Source organism: Chiloscyllium plagiosum, unplaced genomic scaffold (assembly GCF_037043375.1).
Source record: "Chiloscyllium plagiosum isolate Xiang-an unplaced genomic scaffold, Cpla_swu_hap1 HiC_scaffold_10, whole genome shotgun sequence".
Classification (NCBI taxonomy): domain Eukaryota; kingdom Metazoa; phylum Chordata; class Chondrichthyes; order Orectolobiformes; family Hemiscylliidae; genus Chiloscyllium; species Chiloscyllium plagiosum.
In genome coordinates this window covers 96407279-96431125 of record NW_028270148.1, presented here as the reverse complement: position 1 = coordinate 96431125, position 23847 = coordinate 96407279, and positions in this window count along the sequence as shown.

The following is a 23847-nucleotide window of genomic DNA, read 5'->3' as shown; positions in this document are numbered from 1 at the left end:
GAATTCCAGCAGCTTGATGTAGCAATAGTGAAGGAGATAGTTCCATATGGAAGATTAAAAAAGCCGTATTAGAATGTGCAACCTGCTCAGGGGGTGGTTGAGAAGAAACTGCCAGATTACTTTCAAGGATTTTCTTGCAAGGGTAACGTTTACTTCAGTATGCTAGGAGGAGCAGGTAAAGAAATTAAATTTTAAAAGATACAGAAGCAAGTCAATCTTTGCTGGTGAGAGATGAGGAGATATGTGGTATGTCGCAGAAGAAGTATTGCCAAGAAACGTGGTAACATGTGGCATTCATGGTGAGAAGAGCAGTGTTCCATTATATTAAGTGAAGTTGGTGAGTCAGGTGGCAAATGGAGAAGTGTTGGTTGGAATAATAGAGAAATTCTTGGTTCCAGGAATACAATTTATCCTTGGTAATGATATAGCTCAAACACAGGTGGGAGTGAAGCCTACTGTGGTTGAAAAGCCAGTGGAAAACCAGACAACTGGTGTTACAGGAAATATATCCTGGGATTTTTCCTGACTGCGTGTTAACAAGGTCACAAAGCCACAGGTTCAAGTAAGAGGAGAAATCAAAGAATAAAGATGCAGAGGTTGAAAGTACAATTATCAGAAACCATGCTTGATTAAACAGTTGAGAAAAGAAACACGAACAAGTGGAGGACAAAGTGGATACTTTTCTTTCAGAGCAATTAACTGAATTATAACAGGAAGATGAAAAACTAAAGATTTGTAATAAAAGGCACATACAGAAGAAAAATCTTAATGTGTGCTAGAATGTCACTATCTTTAAAATGACATCTTGATGAGGAAATGGAGGCCATATTCAGGTGGATATGAAATGGGCAGAAGTTCATCAAGTTATATTACCATTGGGTTATAAAAAGGAGGTGTTGTGGATAGCACATGAATTTCCCATTGGAGGCTATTTGGAAGTAAGGAAAACTCAAGCCAAAATACAAAGGCATTTTTATTGGCCTGCATGGTTAAAATTTGTGAGTCATGTCATAAGTGTCAGTAATGGATGTATCTACTAGATTTCCAGAGGGCGTTCCATTACGCAGTATCTTGCTTTGAAGAACTGTAGAATATTTACTCAAATTTTTTAAAACTAGAAATGGACTACTCACAGAAATACAATTCGATCAAGGGGCAGATATTACATCAAAATTATACAATGAAGTTACCAATAACTGAAGAATAAAACAATTTAAGTCCACTGAGAATCACATGGAGCATTAGAATTGTGGCAGCAAACTTTAAAGACCATGTTGACAGCTTATAGTCATAACGATTTAGAGGATTGTGATAAAGAAACTCCATTTGTACTTTTTGCAGTTAGGAGTGCACCTGATAAAGTAACTACATTCAGTCCATTTCAATGAGTTTTTTAGCCATGAGATGAAACGGCCACTGAAGTTAATTACTGAGACATTGGTCATTGGATACCTTCCAGAGGGAAATTAAAATGACCTGAAAGAGTTATTACAAACACATGGGGTGATATGTGGAAATAAGCTTGGAAGTACTAATCTGATTGTGCATGATGTAGATAGAGGAAATGCTGTTCCCATTAAACAACATGCTTATAGATTTAACCCTCCAAATTTGGAACAGGTTCAAAAAAAGAGTGACTGCATGCTGAAAGACAATATAATCAAGCAATTTGCAGTGAATGGAACTCCCCCATAGTGATGCTGCCAAAATCAGATGGTACCCGATGATCAAGTGCAGATTGACACAAAGTCTGATTCGTATCCTATTCCACGTTTGGAAGACTGTATTGAGAAGGTGGGATAAGCAACTTATATTTCTAAGTTGGACTTACACAGAGGATACTGGCAGGTACCTTTATCTGAAAGAGTGAAGAACATTCTGGCTTTTGTGATGCCAAATGGACTGTATCAGCTTAAAGTCATGCCATTTGCAATGAAAAATGTGCTAGCCACATTTCAAAGGTGAATCAACAAAGACATTTCAGGATTGCCCAGTGGTGTTGATGACCTGGTGATTTTTGTCACATGTGGAAGGAACATTTGGACCATCAATCGGAATTGTTCAATGGACTTTGGGAGGTAGGTTTGGAGATAAACCCAGTGAGTGAGTTCCAAAAAGCCCAAGTCACGTTTTTGGGCTATGTTATTGGACACAGACAGATCGTCCCATGGGATGTGAAAGCAAAGGTTATTGGGGAGTTTCCCATACCATCGACACTGATGTTAGTACTATTATTTCTGAGGCTGAATCGTTTTCATCAGAAGTTCTTGCCAAATTTTAGCTGTATGTTTGCTCCACTGGCTGAATTATTGAAGAAGTGCAGAAATGTTCAATGGACAACAGACTGTCAGAAGACATTTGACAGCCTGAAAATTGTGTTAACCACCGCCCTAGAGTTAGCCACACCTAATCACATAAAGCCATTCAAAATGGCTATTGATGCGAGTCATGTGAGTGTCAATGCTGAACACTTGGAAGAAGATAACAAGAAGATAAAAAGATCTGTTGGACATTTTTCCAGAAAATTGAAGAATAATCAACTGAAATATTCCACAATTGAGAAGGAGACCTTGAGCTTGGTGATGGCATTGCAACATTTCAACACTTACATTATCAGTAATGTGTCTGAGACAATTGTATATACTGATCATAATCCCTTAAGGTTTTTGGAAAGAAATATGGATAAAAATTCCAGGTTCTTTCAATTCAACTTGCTATTGCAGGCATTGAATTTGGAAATCACATACGTAATTGCTGACGTGTTGTCATGACTTTGATGAAGGAAGACAGAGTTGTCCTGTGGTGGGATAAAACAGACTGAAATGCACTGTAGTAATGCTGAGAGTCAGTGTAATGTAGATGCATCCTGGGGTACTAATAGTGTCAGACTAAAGGTTTTCAAAAATGAAGCCATCTTTGTATATTAATGGTGTATTTTTAAGTGGGGAGGTGTGATGATGCTTTGGCTTTAAAAGATACATTCTATACTTTTTTTTAATGAAGAAAGGTTGAGACAGAGGTGCTGCAAAGTCTGCTCCAAACCCAACAGAGTAGCAGCTTGTGAAGGCTTAGGATTTTTAAAAAGTTGGAATAATAGAAGTAGCCTGAATGGTTGGGGTCAAGCTCCAGCTGCAGCAGGACTTTTAGCTTTACCTTTCTGTGGTTGCTGGGGTCTTGAAGCTCTTGTCCTTCTCTCTGTTACAGCTAAAAACTGGGGTTCTCTTCCTGCTACTAGAATTGCACATGAGACAATCTGTTTTATTGAATATGCGTTTGCCAAGTTTGTTTTTATGGGATGTTATTATATTGGAACATTTTATGAGCAGTAGTTAATAATATCTATTAATTTAAGCATTTCAATCATGTTAAAGTTAAGCCAATTCTTTCATTTTTATTTTGTCTGTATTTTAACTGTCAAGTAAAAATAAAGTGTGTCTTGCTTAACTTCAATTCGCTTGACCAATCAAATTACATCTGCAATTCAATGCCTTACACTTACCTTTAAGATAAGAAATTGTTAGGTTCTGGACTGTCTTCTTAATATATTCTGAGAGGGTTTGATCTGGACCATAACACAAGTGAGAAAATTCCGAATCAGGCATGTGATAAACAGACCATGGCAGGAAGAGATAGAGCGTGTATCCAAGACTAAACCAATAGATAAGGCTGGAGGTTTCCAAAAGTAATAAAAGTACAGATCTGAAGGCTCAGTATCTGAACATGCACAACATTTGGAACAAGACAGATGAACTGAGAGTTCAAATAGAAATAAATAAGTAAGATCTGATAGTCATTACTGAGACACAGCTGCGGGATAACACAAACCTGCAATTCTGGTCTCCCAGTTAGAGGAAGAATGTTGTAAAATTTAAAAAGGCTCAGGAAAGGTTTACAAGGATGTTGCCTGGGTTGGAGGATTTGAGCTGCAGGGAGAGGCTGAATAGGCTGGGGCTATTTCCCCTGGAGCATCGGAGACTGAGGGGTGACCTTATCCAAGTTTAAAAAAAACATGAGGGGCATGGATAGTGTAAAAAGACAAGAATTTTTTGTTTTCTCCCGGGGTGGGGGAGTCCAATACTAGAAAGCATATGTTTTAGGTGAGAGGAAAGATTTAAATGGGAACTACGAGGCAATTTTTTCATGCAGAAGGTGCTATGTGCATGGAATGAGCTGCCAGAGGATGTGGTGGAGACTGGTAAATTACAATATATAGAAGGCATCGGAATGGGCGCATTTATAGGAAAGGTTCAGAGGGATATGGGCCAAATGCTGGCAAATGGGACTAGATTTATTCAGGCTATTGGTTAGCATAGATGAGTTGAACTGAAGGGTCGGTTTCCATGCTGTACACATCCATGACTGTGAGTCTGTGAGAAAGGCTGCAAGACATTTGTGTGAGTGGTGCAGAAGCCCCTGAACAGCAACATGACAGAAATGGTATGTAATTGTTGCCAAAATCAACTTATGATCTAGACTTCTGATCGACTGCATTTTGCTTACCCCGTTGATGTTCTTTTTGCTGCCATGTGTTCATGTTTAACCATTTCTCTTCTGTCTGCCTTTATCATGTCTGAGTGCATGTATTTGGATTTTACATTAGATTTCCTAGTATGGAAACAGGCCGTTCAGCCCAACCAGTCCACACCGACCCTCTGAGGAGTAACCCACCCAGACCCATTTCCCTCTGACTAATGCACCTGGCACTATGGACAATTTAGCATGGCCTGTTCACCTGACCTGCATATCTTTGGACTGTGGGAGGAAACTGGAGCACCTGGAGGAAACCCACACAGACACGGGGAGAATGTGCAAACTCCACACAGACAGTCATCCGAGGCTGGAATTGAACCTGGGACCATGGCACTGTGAGGCAGCAGTGCTAACCATTGAGCCACCCATTTAAAGGGCATAGTTTAAATTGCATGGTAGTAGATTATCAATCCTTTCTTATTCTCTGTTCTTGTTAAAATTTTGTGTTATAATTAACAGAGTAATTTTTTTGTTAATGACAAAACCTGGCAGGAATTGTCCTGAGTGGCAGTCAGTCAGGCAAATCAGTGCTCACCAGATTTTGGCGGCTTCATCAGGATTTTATACATTTCTACATTTTGCGACAGCTGATGTAAGAGTGAGACACAACTATCCTCACTCTCCTCCCAGCTGAGTTGTGATAAATGAAGGTGGCAAATTATGAAAGGGGAAGGTCAACAGAAATGCAGTGACCGATGTGTGAGGGGATTCTTCAGAACGTACATAATAGACACAATCCAACAAGAGAGGGTGAGGGTAACTCAAAAGGTTAAGGTATTGACAGCTTAAAGAAAAAGCATATCATTGCACAAAGATGGAAACCAATGTAGAGGACTGGACAGAATATTAAAATCAGCAAAGTACCACTGAGAGATTAATGAGTAGGAAAAGTTTAGAGTATAAGAGAAAAATAGCTAGAAATATAAAAGAGCTGTAAAGTGTTAATACAAATATTTTATAAAAGAAAAAGTTGGCAAAATGAAAGTTGGTCCCATAGACAGGGAGTCTGGGAAAGAAAGGAGAAGACAGATGTATTGAAAAGGTATTTTGGATCAGTCTTCAATGCAAGTGATACAATTAACATCCCCAAAACTAGCTGTAACTAGGAAATGGAAAGGAAGGATGAACTCAAAAAAAAAGTGAAAGCAACAGCAAAGTGTGACTGAGCAAATGGTTGGAACTGTGGGCTCACAAATCCCTGAGTCCTGCTGCTGTTTACCCGCAGGTCTTTATATATATTTTATGCGCTGTTTCTAATATTTCAAATTTCCTGAGATTCTGTCACAGGAAAGTATTAAAATCTATCATAAACATTTTACGGCAGGGCATTTTGAGAAATTGATGCTAATCAGGCGGAGTCAACATGTTTTTGTGAAAAAGACATTATGTTTCCCCAATATATTGCAGTTCTTCGAAGAAGCACCATGTGCTCTATGTAAAGAAAGATGTCCTATGTCTAGATTTTCAGAAGGCATTTGAGAAAGTGCCATGTCAAAGGCTATTGTGGAAAACAAAGGTTCATAGTGCCAGAGGCAATATATTGGCATGGACAGAAGATTAGCAAGATAACATGAAGTGGAGAGTGGGCATAAGTGAATCATTTTCTGGGTGGCAAGATTTCATATGTGGTGGCTCAGTGGTTAGCACTGCTGCCTCACAGTGCCAGGGACCCGGGTATGATTCCCGCCTTGGGTGATGATCTGTGTGGAGTTTGCACATTCTCCCAGTGTCTGTGTGGGTTTCCTCCATGTGCTCTGGTTTTCTCCCACAATCCAAAGATGTGCAAGTCAGGTGAATTGGCCATGCTAAATTGCCCATAGTGTTAGGTACATTAGTCAGGGGTGTATATAGGGTAGTGGAATGGGTCTGGGTGGGTTACTCTTCAGAGGGTCAGTGTGGACTTGTTGGGCTGAAGGAGCACAGCAGTTCAGGCAGCAACCGAGGAGCAGTAAAATCGACGTTTCGGGCAAAAGCCCTTCATCAGGAATACAGGCAGAGAGCCTGAAGGGTGGAGAGATAAGTGAGAGGAGGGTGGGGGTTGGGGAGAAAGTAGCATAGAGTACAATAGGTGAGTGGGGGAGGGGATGAAGGTGATAAGTCGGGGGGGTGGAAAGGTGGAGTGGATAGGTGGAAAAGAAGATAGGCAGGTAGGACAAGTCATGGGGACAGTGCTGAGCTGGAAGTTTGGACCTGGGGTGAGGTGGGGCAAGGGGAAATGAGGAAACTGTTGAAGTCCACATTGATGCCCTGGGGTTGAAGTGTTCCGAGGCGGAAGATGAGGCGTTCTTTCTCCAGGCGTCTCATGGTGAGGGAGCGGCAGTGAAGGAGGCCCAGGACCTCCATGTCCTCGGCAGAGTGGAAGGGGGAGTTGAAATGTTGGGCTACAGGGCAGTGTGGTTGATTGGTGTGGGTATCCCAGAGATGTTTCCTAAAGCGCTCTGCTAGGAGGTGTCCCATCTTCCCAGTGTAGAAGAGACAGCATCGGGAGCAACGGATACAATAAATGATATTAGTGGATGTGCAGGTAAACCTTTGATGGATGTGGAAGGCTCCTTTAGGGCCTTGGATGGAGGTGAGGGAGGAGGTGTGGGCGCAGGTTTTGCAATTCCTGCAGTGGCAGGGGAAGGTGCTAGGATGGGAGGGTGGGTTATAGGGGGGCGTGGACCTGACCAGGTAGTCGCGGAGGGAACGGTCTTTGCGGAAAGCGGAAAGGGGTTGGGGAGGGAAATATATCTCTGGTGGTGGGGTCTGTTTGGAGGTGGCGGAAATATCGGCAGATGATTTGGTTTATGCAAAGATTGGTAGGGTGGAAGGTGAGAACCAGGGGCGTTCTGTCCTTGTTACGGTTCGAGGGATGAGGTCTGAGGGTGGAGGTGTGGGATGTGGACGTGATACGTTGGAGGGCATCTTTAACCATGTGGGAAGGGAAATTGCGGTCTCTAAAGAAGGAGGCCATCTGGTGTGTTCTGTGGTGGAACTGATCCTCCTGGGACCACATCCATCAAAGTTTTACCTGCACATCTACCAATATCATTTATTGTATCCGTTGCTCCCGATGCAGTCTCCTCTACATTGGGGAGACTGGACGCCTCCTAGCAGAACGCTTTAGGGAACATCTCCGAGACACCCGCACCAATCAACCACACCACCCTGTGGCCCAACATTTCAACTCCCCCTCCCACTCTGCCGAGGACATAGAGGTCCTGGGTCTCCTTCACCACCGCTCCCTCACCACCAGACGCTTGGAGGAAGAACGCCTCATCTTCCACCTCGGAACACTTCAACCCCAGGGCATCAATGTGGACTTCAACAGTTTCCTCATTTCCCCTTCCCCCACCTCACCCCAGTTTGAAACTTCCAGATCAGCACTGTCCTCATGACTTGTCCGGACTTGTCCTACCTGCCTATCTCCTTTTCCACCTATCCACTCCACCCTCCTCCCTGACCTATCACCTTCATCCCCTCCCCCACTCACCTATTGGGCTCTATGCTACTTTCTCCCCACCCCCACCCTCCTCTCATTTATCTCTCCACGCTTCAGGCTCTCTGCCTGTATTCCTGATTAAGGGCTTTTGCCTGAAATGTCGATTTTACTGCTCCTCGGATGCTGCCTGAACTGCTGTGCTCTTTCAGCACCACTTATCCAGAATCTGGTTTCCAGCACCTGCAGTCATTGTTTTTAACCTTGTTGGGCTGAAGGGCCTGTTTCCATACTGTAGGGAATCTAATCTAATCGTGTGATTTGCCACAAGGATCAGTGCTGGTGCTGTAACTGTTTAAAATGCAGAGATAGAGACATATGAAGTGAATGAGGGTATGGTAGCTACATTTGCTGATGGCACAAAGATGGGTTGGAAAGTAATTTGTGACGAGGACATTGTGAGACTAAAATTGGATATAGATAGGTGAGTGTATTCCTAAAAAACCTGGCGCCACAGGAATATTTTGAACAGCACCGTCAAGATGTAGTCAAAGACACCCATGTATTTCCAAGTACTGGGAGAGAGCACAGCAACAGGAATAATGACCCAAAATTCCCTGGTCCCTCGAGACAGCAGTCTCCAACTGCACCAACTGTGCCACTCCTGGACAAGAGAGGAAAGAACCTGCTCTTTTCCAGACAAACAATGAGAACTTCTCAACATTGATCTCTCTCAGTGTCAGAGGTTGGTCTTCCTCATTGCAATCACCTATTATTTCTGAAGCTTTCAACTACAGAATCTCCAATTGACTATTCTCATAGAATGTGATAGAATCTTTAAAAATCATGTGTGGAATGGACCACAATGTCACACTTTGTCAAGAAACTCTTTGTCAAGCCTCCCCATGGTAGTGCACTGGAAATCAGGTTCTGCTATTCCAGCATCATCACCAAAGTTGAAGGTTTTAACTGAAACTCGGCAAGAAAAGGCAAGCTCTGTTTATTCAGTTTAAAGCGGCTTACTGCAGAGAACAGAGAGTGAGAGAGAGAGAGAGACAGAGAGAGGGAGAGAGAGGGAGAGGGAGAGAGAGGGAGAGTCTCTTCTGGTCTGACAAAGCTCTCTGTCTGATTCATGATTCAAGCTGTTCAACTCCCTGACAACCAATCGCATTGTTGTTGGCAGGCAGAGGATCTTTATCGTTGATCCTACCAAGTGGTCAGTATTCCACTTGGGCTGCTCCATCTGCAAAACACTGGTCCATTTCTCTGTCACTCCTGTCACAGCTTCATCAATCCCTAACCACAGACAACCCATGAATACAATTCACAGTGCACTTTCCGATGTAATTGCAGACGGGCCTTCCTCCTCGCAGCCTGGGGTCCAGAACACACCTTTCCAGTGAACAGCAGTTTCACTTTCCTTCTTTCCATCTAATCTATTGCTTTTGCTGTTCACAATGTAATCGCCTCTATATTAATGAGATTAACCATATACTGCTTTGTGGAGCCCTGCTGCTTTGTCCACAAGAGTAATCCCAATCTTTGGGTGGTTTGCCATGTTAATAAACCACTTTGCTGTCAAGCTAACAATGCTGTCCAAGTCCTGCTGCAAAGTTGGCCCAACAGAAGCCTCATTGTCTGCTTGAGGACTTTACATTCTTCAGCACTGAGTATTGAGTTCGAATTTGAGACCATTTGCTTTGTCCTCCATTTTGATTAAACGCCTTCCCTATTGTGTCATTCCCATACGCCTTCACTCTGTTAGTTCCTCACTCCATTCCCTCCTCACTCTGGTTTAGACTCACTGTGATGTACTCTCAATCTTGAAAACTCACATCTGCCTCTCTTCATTAATCTCTCACCCTGCATCATAGCCTCTCACTAGGGATTACGTTGTAACAAATTTAAATTGGCAGCTTCCAATATATTCCCCCTCCCACTCCACCAAGGACATGCAAGTCCTTGGACTCCTCCATCGCCAGACCATAGCAACACGACGGTTGGAGGAAGAGCGCCTCATCTTCCACCTAGGAACCCTCCAACCACAAGGGATGAACTCAGATTTCTCCAGTTTCCTCATTTCCCCTCCCCCCACCTTGTCTCAGTCAAATCCCTCGAACTCAGCACTGCCTTCCTAACCTGCAATCTTCTTCCTGACCTCTCTGCCCCCACCCCACTCCGGCCTATCTCCCTCACCTTGACCTCCTTCCACCTATCGCATTTCCAACGCCCCTCCCCCAAGTCTCTCCTCCCTACCTTTTATCTTAGCCTGCTGGGCACACTTTCCTCATTCCTGAAGAAGGGCTTATGCCCGAAACGTCGATTCTCCTGTTCCTTGGATGCTGCCTGACCTGCTGCGCTTTTCTAGCAACACATTTTCAGCTTCCAATATAAACCTAGATTTAGGAATCTTGTGCAGTTGTCAGGCCATGAGATGAGATCCACACACATGAGCACACAGGGACAAGGGTTCATAGAATTATACAATCATAGAAACCATATGGTGTGGAAACAGACCTTTTGGCCCAATGAGTCCACAATGACCCTCCAAAGACAGAGAAAAGGACCAGTATATTGCAGATGGAGTGTCCCAAATGGAATACTGACCAGGGCAGGAGGGGTAGATGTGTTTGGTGGGTGCCAGACCCACCCTCTACTGTTTCGCTGTAACTCTCCATTTCCTATGGCTAATGCACCTAACCTCCACATCCCCAGCATAGCCAATCCACTCAACCTGCACATGTTTGGACATGGAGTTGTCAGAGTTTGCAGCAACCAAAAGGAAGGAGAATCCATGAAATGTTTCTCAAAGGGACAAAAGTACGGGGAAAGGAGCAAGAGAAATGGGTGTGAGTGGATCAATCTGACAGGAGCCAAGGCAGGTCTGAGAAGTTCAATGGTCATTTTTCTGTTGCCAGTTTCTTAATTCAATGTTTTTGCTCCAGTGTTTGGTCTTTACTTTATCAAGCGACTGTACATCAGTTCTGTTTCTCTTCACCGCCATACATTAAACTCAGTGAGTTAACCTGTTTACTCCAATGGCTGGAACTAATTACAACAGCTTCGTCAGCCTCTTGGGCTCAGTGAGTGTCACTCACCTGGATTCAAAAATGGCTTCACTGACCGAGTAAGCTCAGAGTGTTAATGAAACCTGTTTGATGCTGAAGGACACTCGAATTCACCACTCAACATGAATCTGGTGGATCTAATGTTTCTGCTCTTTGATATTGAACCCATTTTCTATCCCATCCTTGGGGTCACTGGAGTTCTGTGCGAGTGATTGTAACTGTTGTTGATAATGTAACCTGTTGGTATAGTATTTGTTGCATCCTTATACATTTAGAGTTTTAGTTCAAATGCTATCGATCATTAACATCTCGTGATGTTTCTCCTTATTTTAGTCATAGTCTCATAACCAATTTGAACATGCAGCCAAACTGGGGTCCATCTGCTCCAGTCAAATTCTTTGCATTTAACTTATTTCAAGTGTTAAATCCTACATCAGGATGTATTTATTAATTTCCAGGACTGTTCCATTTATTTCCAGGCTTCAGTGAGGATGTGTTGTATTTGGATGTTGTTTTGTGCATTGAAGCAAAGTGGGGAGATGCACCTTCACTGCAATAGAATGTGTGCTCTCTCACACCAAAGAATTACACTCAGGAATGGACTATGTCAGGCCTTTTACACCATCAGAACATCCTGAAGCTCCTCACACCCTGTGAAGGATCACTGTATTTTTAAATATTCTTTATGAGGATGTGACAGGTCACTGACTGGACCAGTGTTTATTGTCCATCTCTAACCATTCTTGAGAAGGTAGTGTTGAGCTGCCTTCCTGATCTGCTGAGCCTGTGCAGATTATGGAGGAATGGATTTCCAGGATTGTGACAGAGAAAGAAAAGCGAATTAGATCCACGTCGGGATAGTTATGGCTTGGAGGGAAAATTGTAGGTGACATTATCATCACCCTTGGTGCTGTCTGAGGGGTCTTGGTGAGTTATTATAATCCATCTGTAGATGGTACACACTGCTGTCCCTCTGCCAATGGAGTCAGTGCAGAAGGAAGTGGATGAAGTGCCAATCACACGGGCTGCATCGTCCTGAATGGTGTTGGGATTCTTGAGTGTTGTTGGAGCTGCCCTCATTCGGCGAGTGAACGTTTGTAGCATCCCCTGATTCCGATTGCCTTGCCTTGCCGTTGAGCTCAGAGACAAAGGCAGAAAGCTTGTCATGGGTGTCAGCATCTTCAGTCAAGACAAATGAGATAGACTTCACTCACAGAGTAAATCAAGGGCAGCCTCTGATACTAGTCCAGAGGATTGGACATGATCAATCAGACAGTCAGGGTCTTATCCTCACAGGGGGATGAGGAGTTGAATGTCTGGCAGCCCACCACCTGCCATGATGTTTTTTTGCCCTATTGAGGGATGTTTTCCTCCTGGAGTGAAAGAGAGGAAGGGATGAAGGGAGCTGAAAGTGGGTGGGACAGCTGTGACATTTGGTGGAGGTGGGAAGGTGACCCGAGTGAGTGAGGAGGCAGTGCCAAGGGCAAGTGGTGTTATGGGTAGGGAGAGTGAGTGTAAGTGAGGGAAGATGGTTCAGGCAACACTGTGAGTGGTGGAGTATGACCATTAAAGGAAGGAGGGGATGGGATCAGAGATAGAATGAGGGGGAGTTAGAGGAGAGAAGATGGTGGCACAGTGGCAGAGTGGAGAAGGACCATCTCCCTACACTGCTAGTCAGTTCTGCATATGGCTGAGACTGCACTGGCTGGAGTGGCAACCTCAGACCAGGCTGGCATGGGTTACTATCATGCCCATCGCTGTTGGTGTTTGTGGATGAATAAGATATCCTGAGTCTGAATCCCCACATCCAGCAGGAGCTCCAGGTTCCTGCCCACAAACTGGAATACCCATTTCCCCATGTCTGCCAGGCCAGGGACAAACCAATGGTTCTCTTTCTCAGTCACCATGCAGGACAGTTCAGGCCTCACAGTGCTTGCCCAGGTGCACTGTAGAATTTTAAAGTTGGCATCGGCACAAGGGATGTCAATCATTCCAGGATATCCAGTGAGTGCCACATTTTTCTGGAAAGAGCACATGGTAAGTAAGGGAGAGATTTGGATGTGAGGGATGCCCTAGGATAGCATGGACATTGATAAGGTGCATTTGGTAAGATTTGGAGGGAAAAGACACAGGGCCGCACATCAAGAATTCCTGCAAAAACCCTGACATTACTTGCACTTCCCTAAAACTAAGTTTTATAGTTTTGCACAAATTGTATCTACACTGTTATTAAGAAACTTACTTGTTGACTCACTCAGACAAAATCCCTACAAAGTCAGCTGTAAAATTGTAAATTTTTAACTCTTACACTACTTGCACACATTTTCAGCCTACAATTTGGTGTCACCTTTTTTACATTTACAGCTAACCTAATCGCAATCATGACACTGTCACGAGGGAAGTGTGGTCTTTCTAAAGGTGTCACTTGGTACCTGATCGTTATGGCTGTAGCAGATCTGCTGGTTGTTGTTATTCAGGTCATACTGTACAAGATGACTTACTTATATCTACGCATTGTATTCTTCTACATCTCTCCTGGTTGTAGCAAAAGAGACATCATTCGTTCCACAGCTGTAAGTAGCTCAGTCTGGCTCAGTCATCTTCACCTTTGACCGGATGGTGGCTATTTATTTCCAGAAACTGAAGAGAAAATTCTACACTGAGAGAAATGCAGCTGTCATTATCACAACTGTCAGTTTACTGAGTTTATTAAACAAAATCCCATTGCATTTTAAGTATGAAACATACTTTTGTATAATCACCTGTAAATACATTCAGTACCCTGCATGGATAGCTTTTGACTGGGGGAATCATATTTTAACTCCAGTGCTCCCTTTCTTCCTGATCCTGCTGCTCAATGCTGTCACCATCAGACACATCCTTCTGGCTAGTGCAGTCCGCAGGAAGCTGAGAGGACAACAAAATGGAGATAAGCCGAATGATCCAGAAATGAAGAATCGAAGAAGATCCATCATTTTGTTCTTTGCCATATCGGGCAGTTTTATCCTGTTATGGATCACTCGTGTCATAACTCTCACGATTCAGCGAATTACTGGGTGGTATAGTAGAGCACCAGCTGGATATTGGGTGGGAGATCGCATGGGGACAATGCTTCAGTTATCCAGCTCCTGCACCAACACATTCATTTACGCAGTCACACAGAGGGAGTTCAGAGTGGAGATGCTGAATACTGTGAAATATCCCTTCATCACCATCCAGAATTCCATTAAACGATAGAAGAAGGGCTTATGCCCGAAGAAGGGCTTATGCCCGAAACATCGATTCTCCTGTTCCCTGGATGCTGCCTGACCTGCTGCGCTTTTCCAGCAACACATTTTCAGTTCATGACTGGTGAGTGATGGTATCTTGCAAGACACAATAGTAAGATCTTAGCTCTGATTATAATTTTGGCTCCCATAATTCTATTTGTCTTAAAATAGTTATGGGAAAGGATAGGCCTTGTATAAAAGTTAAAGTTCTAAATTGGAGTAAGGCCAATGTTGATGGCATGAGAGAGGAACTTTCAAAAGTTGATTGGAGTAGACTATTTCCAGTTAAAGTGACAACTGGCAAGTGGGAGGCTTTCAGAAGTGAGATAATGAGAGTTCAGAGGCAGTATGATCTGTTGGAGTGAAGCGCAAGGCTGGAAGGAGTCAGGAACAATGGATGAAGAGAAACATTGAGGCTCTCGTCAAGAAAGTGAAGGAGACATATGCCAGGTCTAGGCAACTGGGATCAAGAGAATCTCTTGAAGAGCATAAGGGATGGGGGGCAATTTTAAGAGTGAAATCTTAAAGTGAGGCAAAGTGGGGATACAAGATAGTCTTGGCAGATCAGGTTAAAGATGAACCAAAGAGTTTCTATTATTACATTGAGGGCAAAAGAGCAGCTTAGGTGGGAATATGGCCTCAAAAAGATTAACAAGGTCATCAATCCATGGAACCACAGGAGATGGGTATGAATCTAAATGAATATTTTTGCTTCACTCTGGAGAAAAAAAAACATGGAAGCTAACAAACTCAGGAAAATAAATATTCACATCTTGAAAAGAGTCAACATTACAGAAAAAGAGGTGCTGGCAGTCATACAAAGGATGAAGGTAGATGATCTCTGGGTTTTGATCAAGTGTATTGAGGGATGAAATTGTGCAGTCCCGAGCAGAGATATTTGTATTGCCTGCAGCCACAGCTGAGGTGCTGGAAGACTGGAGGGGGGCTAACAGAGTCATAGAGATGTACAGCATGGAAACAGACCCTTCGGTTCAACCCGTCCATGCCGACCAGATATCCCAACCCAATCTAGTCCCACCTGCCAGCACCCAGCCCATATCCCTCCTAACCCTTCCTATTCATATACCCATCCAGATGCCTTTTAAATGTTGCAATTGTACCAGCCTCCACCACTTCCTCTGGCAGCTCATTCCATACCCGTACCACCCTCTGCATGAAAACGTTGCCCTTTAGGTCTCTTTTATGTCTTACCCCTCTCACCCTAAACCTATGCCCTCTAGATCTAGACACCCTACCCCAGGAAAAAGACTTAGTCCATTTATCCTATTTGTGCCCCTCATGACTTTATAAACCTCTATAAGATTACCCCTCAGCGTTCGACGTTCCAGGGAAAACTGCCTAGCCTATTCAGCCTCTCCCTTTAGGTCAAATTCTCCAACTCTGGCAACATTCTTGTAAATCTTTTCTGAACAATTTAAAGTTTCACAACATCTTTCCAATAGGAAGGAGACCAGAATTGCACACAATGTTCCAAAAGTGGCCTAACCAATGTCCTGTACAGCCGTAGCATGACCTTCCAACTCCTGTACTCAATACTCTGACCAATAAAGGAAAGCATACCAAAAGCCTTCTTCACTATCCTGTCTCCCTACGACTGCACCTCCAAGGAGTTTTGAACCTGCATTCCAAAGTCTCTTTGTTCAGCAACACTCCCATGACCTTACCATTAAGTGAATAAGTCCTGCTAAGATTTGCTTTCCCAAAATATAACACCTCACATTTATCTGAATTAAACTCTATCTGCCACTTCTCAGCCCATTGGCCCATCTGATCGAGATCTTGTTGTAATCTGAGGTAATCTTCTTTGCTGTCTAAATGTTGTGCCTTTATTTAAGAAAGGCTTCAATGAAGAACCAGAAAACTGTCGACCAGCAAATCTGATGTAAATGATGGATGAGTAGTTGAAGGGGATGCTCAGAGATAGGATCTACATGCATTTGGAGAAGGAAGTACTGATTATGAACAGTCCTCATGGTTTTGTGTGTGAGAAATTATGTCTCACAAACTTGATTGAGTGTTTTGAGGCTGTGAACAAGAAGGTAGATGAAAGCAGAGCAGTAGATATTGTGTACACAGTCTGTAGGAAGGTCTCCAAGAAGGTTCTGTATAGTAGACTGGTCAGTATTGTTCGATCTAATGGGATCCAGGGAGAGCTTATCAGTTGAATACAAAATTGGCTTGATGGTCAGGTATATAGTTCTTTGAAGGTTGTGTCACAGGAAGACAGAGGGGTAAAGAAGGCTCTTGGCACACTTGCCTTCATTGCTCAGACCGTTAAGCTAAGGAATTGGGATGTCATGTTGTAGTTGTACAGAACATTGGTGAGGCCACTTTTGGAGTAATATGGACTGTTCTAGCTGCCCTGCTGTAGGAAGGATGTTATTAAGGTGAAGAGGGTACAGCAAAGATTTATAAGGATGTTCCCAGGACAGGAGGGTTTGAGTTATAAGAATAGGCTGCATAAGCTGGGACTTTATTCACTGGAACAGAAGGAGGTTGAGGGGTGACATTACAGAGGTTTATAAAATCGTGACAGGTACAGATAAGGTGAATGGCAAAGGCTTTTTCCTCAGGTAGGGGAGTTCAAAGCTAGAGGGAATAATTTTAAGGTGAGAGGAGATGGATGTTCCCCTGAGGGGCAACTTTTTCATGCAGAGGGTGGTTCGTATATGGAATGAATTGCCAGAGGAATTGATGGATGCAGATACGGCTACAATCTTTAAAAGATATTTGGACAGATACGGGAATAGGAAAGGTTTAGAGGGTTATGGGCCAAAAGCAGGCAAATGGGATTAGTTTAGTTTGGGAGATTTGGTTGGCATGGATGAGTTGGACCGAAGGGTCTGTTTCCGTGCTGTATGTCTCTATGACTCTATGGGCAGTGAGGACAGGTGAGTGGTGGCCAAGCTAGTAATTCTGACTCCAATGGAGGGGGAGGTTCCATAGCTGACCAGTCCCAGGACTGGGAGCCATTGGCTTTCTGTCTAGAGGCTGAAGATGGCAGAGTGGGTTTCAGAGAGCGGGTAAGAGGCTGGTGAGAGTTAGAGGACCACACGTCAGCTGCCTTTCACCAGTAATACTCCAGCCATTATACCCACAGGTCAGCATGGACCTGTTGGACTGAAGGATCTGTTTTCATAGTGTATGAATGTATGACTCTATGATATTTTTATGAAGAGATGTAATCCAAATTTCATTTTTTTAAGTTTATGGGGTGGCCATACATATATCTGTTGAAACTCTAAACAGAGAACATTTTGCTCAGGTAAAGACACTGGATCTAACAGTATTAATGTTACAAATGTGGGGAACAGGGAGTTCAGGAGAAGTCAGTCTGCAGACCTGTCAGGAAGAGGTTATATAGCCCAGTGTGTGAGCATGATAAGGCGATTACATTTTTAATCACAGTTAGAACTCCTTGAGAGGAAACAGTCAACTTCTTCCTCCCTTTCTTTGTAACTCACCTTCGCGATCTGTTTAATTTAATTGTGTGATCTAATTGAAGTCATCTGCGTCGCTCAGAAAGGATTCCTGGAGAGGATTTGTTGGAATCTTCCCCACTGTTCTGTGCTAAAACTGCACAGAAGACACCTTAGTGCCAGCAGCTTGCGTCTGCAGAGTAACTTCGGAATCAGAACACCATTTTCATCATTTGCTTTCACATCCTTTACCTCAGGACCATGTGACCATTCAATGTAACAGTTTGCAAACTTTCTTGCATTTCAGTTTCTCCTCAGACCTATCTACATGTTAGCATTTTTCTCCAACGGTCGGTGTATATATTTAAATTATCCAAACCTTTCGGTTGCCATCTTTACATCTTCAATTGAGAACATTTGTCAGTGCACACCAGGGGCAACATTGACGTGCAGAAGGGTCCTGTAAGTGGGCTCGATATGTGACATGGGGGTTTTTGAGACTGGCACGTGTTGGGTGTCAATGTCTGTGGAGGTGGGGAGCATGTGACCGATGCCCATGGACTGTGCCCTGAGATGTTGGTGTCCGGTCTCCAACATGAAGGTCTATCAGACCAAGCGGTGAGCTGCATCCACGAGGTACTCACTCTGGTTTTCTTGTTACGTTTTCCCAGAAAATGAGCTTGTTTGTTGAGTTTGATAAGATGTGAGGCTGAATATTAATGAGCCGAGTTGGGATGCTAACAAGGTGGTGTTTAACCGTCACTAATGCCCATCAATCCCTATCTCCCTGCTGCCCAGTGAGAGTTTCCACACACCACTTATCAAAAACATGAAAGGTGGAGCAAGACCATCTTGCTGTTTAGACGGGCCTCGCTGCACATGTCACCTGATTCTGTCACATGATTTGCCATTGTCCACGTCACAAAGACCCCGATAAGATTCCGCCCGAAATTTATTCCCACAACAATCTGAAATGTACATGCATTGAAAAACACTCACACCCTCATGAACACACACACACACACAGACAGACACACACACACCGACATAAATACACACACATACACACACACACAAAACATTAGAAGTAAATCACATTTTACAGTTTAACTCTTTAAACTGCATGTGTTTTATGTTGACTCTTGCAATTCTTTGAATAAATGGAAATGAGAAAGGTTTGAGTTTCCAAAAGAACAGGATATCATTTTTATGGAGCTGTACTGCATTGAGCAGGAAAATGAAAACATATGGCAATAGTGGGTTTAAAATTTTGTGAAGCCAATCAAAGGTTATCCATCCTGGTAAGGTAAAGTAGTCTGGTTTGAAATGAGTGCCCCACTCCACATTGTTTATTATGCAGATTCACTCAATAGCATAATACAGGGGGATGTTTTTGAATGAAAACACAACACACACAGTCACTATCACCACAGCTGCAGTCTCCTCCCTGCAATACTTTGCTCTCAACCTCTGGCAACAAATGAGGACAAAGCGATCGACAATGAAAGCGACCGTGAGCCAAACAGAGCAGTCAACAGCTGTGTAGTTGATAACCTCATTGATGGTACTTATTGAGGTGAAATGTAGAAATGAAAATGGGAAATAATAGTAAAGCATGTAGTAGATTATCACATTGGAAATAAAGACCAGGAGATCAATTCTCGTCATACCCACCAAATAAAGAGTGATCCCTTTGGACAGACCACAGCCTCCACAAATTAGAAGGACAATTGTCAGGAAGTTAGCTACAAAGAAAAGAACAGAATCCCAGATTAATAACACAATATTGTTTGGAAATTATGGTCCAAAACCAGGTAATTTGATCGAATTTGACTACGTTAAGGTTCACACTGCACACGTGTTTCCTCCCACCTTCATCTTACAATATGGAGATATTATTTCTTTCAGCCACATGTAGTTACTGAGATTTCCCATCAGGCAAACTCAGAAATGTGTAGAAATATTGCACAGATTGGAAGGAAGCAAATTCCTTTCTCAAACCAGAATCTCTTCACAGAGATGGATTGAGTGAGTGCATTTCCCTCTACATTGCCTTATGCCAGTCTATAATTAAACAGAAGGGTGGGTGGGAGTGGGAGGGGCTACATCATTTGATCATTGACTGATTTACAAACACTGAAGTTCAATGTGAGCTCAATTGATCACAATTGTGTGGGATCCATTCAATCTTACAGAGATTGTATAGGCAATAACAGAATGGGGAGAAGGTTTTCTAGCAGTGTTATGTCAGGGGCACTGAGACAGATAAAAATCAGTCAAAGTCTTTGTAAAAGGAGAGGTTGGATGTAGTCAGTGACTTTCCTCATGAAGGTGGAAATAATGAGCTGCATTTTATTTTGACAAATTTGTGATGTTCAGTGAGGACAATAGAAAACATAACAGAGGAGAGACAAGGCTTTAGGCCTAGATATAGGGCTGTGGTTACGTCTGAGGAGAAAGTGAGTACTGCCCGACGCTGAAGATCAGGGTGGAGAGTGTGGTGCTGGAACAGCACAGCAGGTCAGGCAGCATCCACGAAGCAGGAGAGTTGACATTTTGAGCCTAAGCCCTTCATCAGGAATGAGGCTTGTGGGTCAGGGCGCTGAGAGATAAATGGGAGGGGGTGGGGCTGGGGCAAGGTAGCTGAGGATGCGATAGGTCTGCCCATTCCTCTACTAGCCTCCCCTGCCCAGCCTCTCCTGTCTGGTCTTTATCATGACGCCCCCCCCCCCCCCCCCAGCTGCCGCACCTCATTCTCCAGCCTTGGCTTTCCCTCCCCTCCTCACTGCTTCTTCTTCTCTTTGCTATTACCTCTACACCTGAAGTCAGTCAGTTCTGATGGATGCAGAATCCCCCAGAACTAATCACAGTATCAAAGGCAAACAATTCAGGTTTGAGATGAGGTGAAATTCTTCACTCAGAGATTATGTGAATCTTTGGAATTCTCTCTCCCAGAGGGTTTAGTAAGCTCAGTCATTGAGGACATTTATGACAGAGATTGCTAGATTTCTAGTTACTAATGACATCAAGGGATAAGGAGATAGTGCAGGAAGATGGTGTTGAGGTAGACATTCAGCCCTGATTGAGAATGGTGAGACAGCCTGTGCAGCTGAATGGCTTCCTCCTGGCTCCTGGGTTCAATGTCCAGCTGCTGCCTGCACTAACCAACCTCTGCCACCAGATGGAGTCACGAGGTAAGTATCTTTTTTTAAAACATTGTGTGATGCATTTTGTTTTGTGAATTATTTCAGCTCAGAATGCAGTGCTGCACATACACAGTGTGTTATCTCAGTTTAGGGTGAGGAATGTCAAAAGGAGCCCATTGACTCCTATGGAACTCATGATTCACTTAAAATTGTTTCATGAAAGATTGCAATTTTCATGAATGCAGTCACAACTTTAAACGAGAAGTGTATGGGGAACATTACATTTCTAAGTCCTTATTTGGTTTTCCTTTCAGCGTGTGGATATTACAGCACTTTTGATCCAATACAACACCCGTGTCAATGTAACTGATAAACGGGCTGTCACTCCATTGCATGAAGCAGCACAGAAAGGAAGGACACAACTCCGTGCTCTGCTGCTGGCTCCTGGGGCAGACCTTCCCATGAAGAACCAGGTAGGCCAGACGCCTTTGGATTTGGCTACAGTATGTTCAACATTCAAAGCAGTAAAGTCATAGAGATGTACAGCACAGAAGCAGACCCTTCGGTCCAACTCATCCATGCTGACCAGATATCCGAAACTAATCTAGTCCCGTTTGCCAGCACCTGGCCCATATTCCTCTAAACCCTTCCTATTTATGTACCAGATGCCTTTTAAGTGTTATAATTGTAACAGCCTCCACCACCTCCTCTGGCAGCACATTCCATACACTCACCATTCTCTGTGTGAAAAATTTGCCCCTAAGGTCCCTTTTAAATCCTTCCCCTTCACTCTAAACCTATGCCCTCTAGTTCTGGACTTCCTCACACCAGGAAAAATCTTTGTCTACATAACCTATCTAATCCCCCCAGGATTTTAGAAATCTCTATAAGGTCACCCCTCAGCCTGCGATGCTCCAGGGAAAACAGCCCCAGCCTATTCAGCCTCTCCCGATAGCTCAAATCCTCCAACTCTGGCAACATCCTTGTAAATCTTTTCTGAACCCTTTCAAGTTTCACAACATCTTTCCGATAGGAAGGAGACCAGAAATGCTGGGCTTCACTTTCCGTTTCCCAGCACAGCAAATCACCTTTCTCTCTTCCTGTAATCCTGACAGCTTTTCCATCCTCTTTTTTGAAAATTGCTCACTTAGTTTGGGTCAGATTTATCAAGAATTTGCTTATTTCTGACAGACCCTCTGCTTTCACAGACCAGCAGCTGTGTGATATGAACCGAAAAGAAATTCTCCATCATAATCCTCTTCCTGTCTAAATTCAGTAGCTCCATGTATACTTCTTTAGAAACCGACACTACATTGTCATCTCCGTGCTGACCTTTTTAACACAGTCCCTGAACCACCCTGAACAGGTTCGCTTCTGATTCTCTTCCATGTCTGCAGGGACTTTGTTTTCCTTTTGATGTCCAAGTTTTTCAGAAGCTTATCAACCATCCAAATGGACCTCATCCTGTTTAAATGCAGAATTGTCCTTTAATTGTAATTTAGTTCTCTTTATTCAACCTTTACCAACAAGTGGAGATATGAAATTGTGGTTTTCTTTGTCTGCAGTGCTTTGATGAATAATATCTTCTATATTTACCTCAAGAATTTCAAGTAATCAATGATCACTTGTTTCTCATCAGTTCACAAATTCTTTTTGTCTTAATTCTTCCATTCAGCACAAGAGATGTCCAGTTCTTTCTCGCAAGATCAATTGCTTCAATGATTTCAAGCTTCACTTTATGTTCCAGAGCACAAATCCTTCTTCATAGTTTCATGGTGTCATTATTTGTTATCATGAATTCATTCAGGTTCAGAGTAGTTCTTTCCTTTGTTCCATCATCAGCTTTGTGTTGCTATCTGCTGCAGCAATGTTTACTCAGGTCCTGCTGCAGGGTCACTTGGGAATTGCTTCAGTTCATCTCCCAGAGCTGCCTGCTTAAGAATGTTTGGAGTGCTCTGGCCTAGTCCATAACAGACTGGGGGCTCTTAGTGGGATTTTAAACAGCGAGTGGCAGGTGCCAGGCTCTTTATTTGGTTTGGTTGGGTGGACAAAGCTTGGCATAGGAATGGCTCTTTCAATCGCCAAAGGTTTTCTGTAAGTGGATGTGGTGACTTTGGAAGGTTTGCAAAAGGAGAATGAGTTGAAAATGTGTTGCTGGAAAAGCGCAGCAGGTCAGGCAGCATCCAAGGAGCAGGAGAATCGACGTTTCAGGCATGAGCTCTTCTTCAGGAATGAGGAGAGTGTGCCAAGCAGGCTAAGATAAAAGGTAGGGAGGAGGGACTTGGGGGAGAGGCGTTGGATATGCGATAGGTGGAAGGAGGTTAAGGTGAGGGTGATAGGCCGGAGTAGGGGTGGGGGCGGAGAGGTCAGGAAGAAGATTGCAGGTTAGGAAGGTGGTGCTGAGTTTGAGGATTGGGACTGAGACAAGGTGGGGGGAGGCGAAATGAGGAAACTGGAGAAATCTGAGTTCATCCCTTGTGGTTGGAGGGTTCCTAGGCGGAAGATGAGGCGCTCTTCCTCCAGCCGTCGTGTTGCTATGGTCTGGCGATGGAGGAGTCCAAGGACCTGCATGTCCTTGGTGGAGTGGGAGGGGGAGTTGAAGTGTTGAGCCATGGGGTGGTTGGGTTGGCTGGTCCAGATGTCCCAGAGGTGTTATGAGACCAAGCTGCAGGAATGTGCAGACCAGCTGGGATTGGACTTGCCTGCTTCTGTGAGGAAAGGAGAGCTCAACATTTAAATTTGCCAGAGCAACCATCAGAATCTATAGAGATGTCAAGAATTCAATTGCATATAAAGCAGCTTGAGTTAGAGGTGAGAGATAAGGAAAGGGAAGCAGAAATGAAACAGCTTGAGTTATGATTAAAAGCAGAAGAGAGGGAAAATGAGAGAGCAGCAGAGAGAGGGGAAAAGGAGAGAGCAGCAGAGAGAGAGGGAAACGGAGCGAGCAGCTGAGAGAGGGAAAAAGAGAGAGGC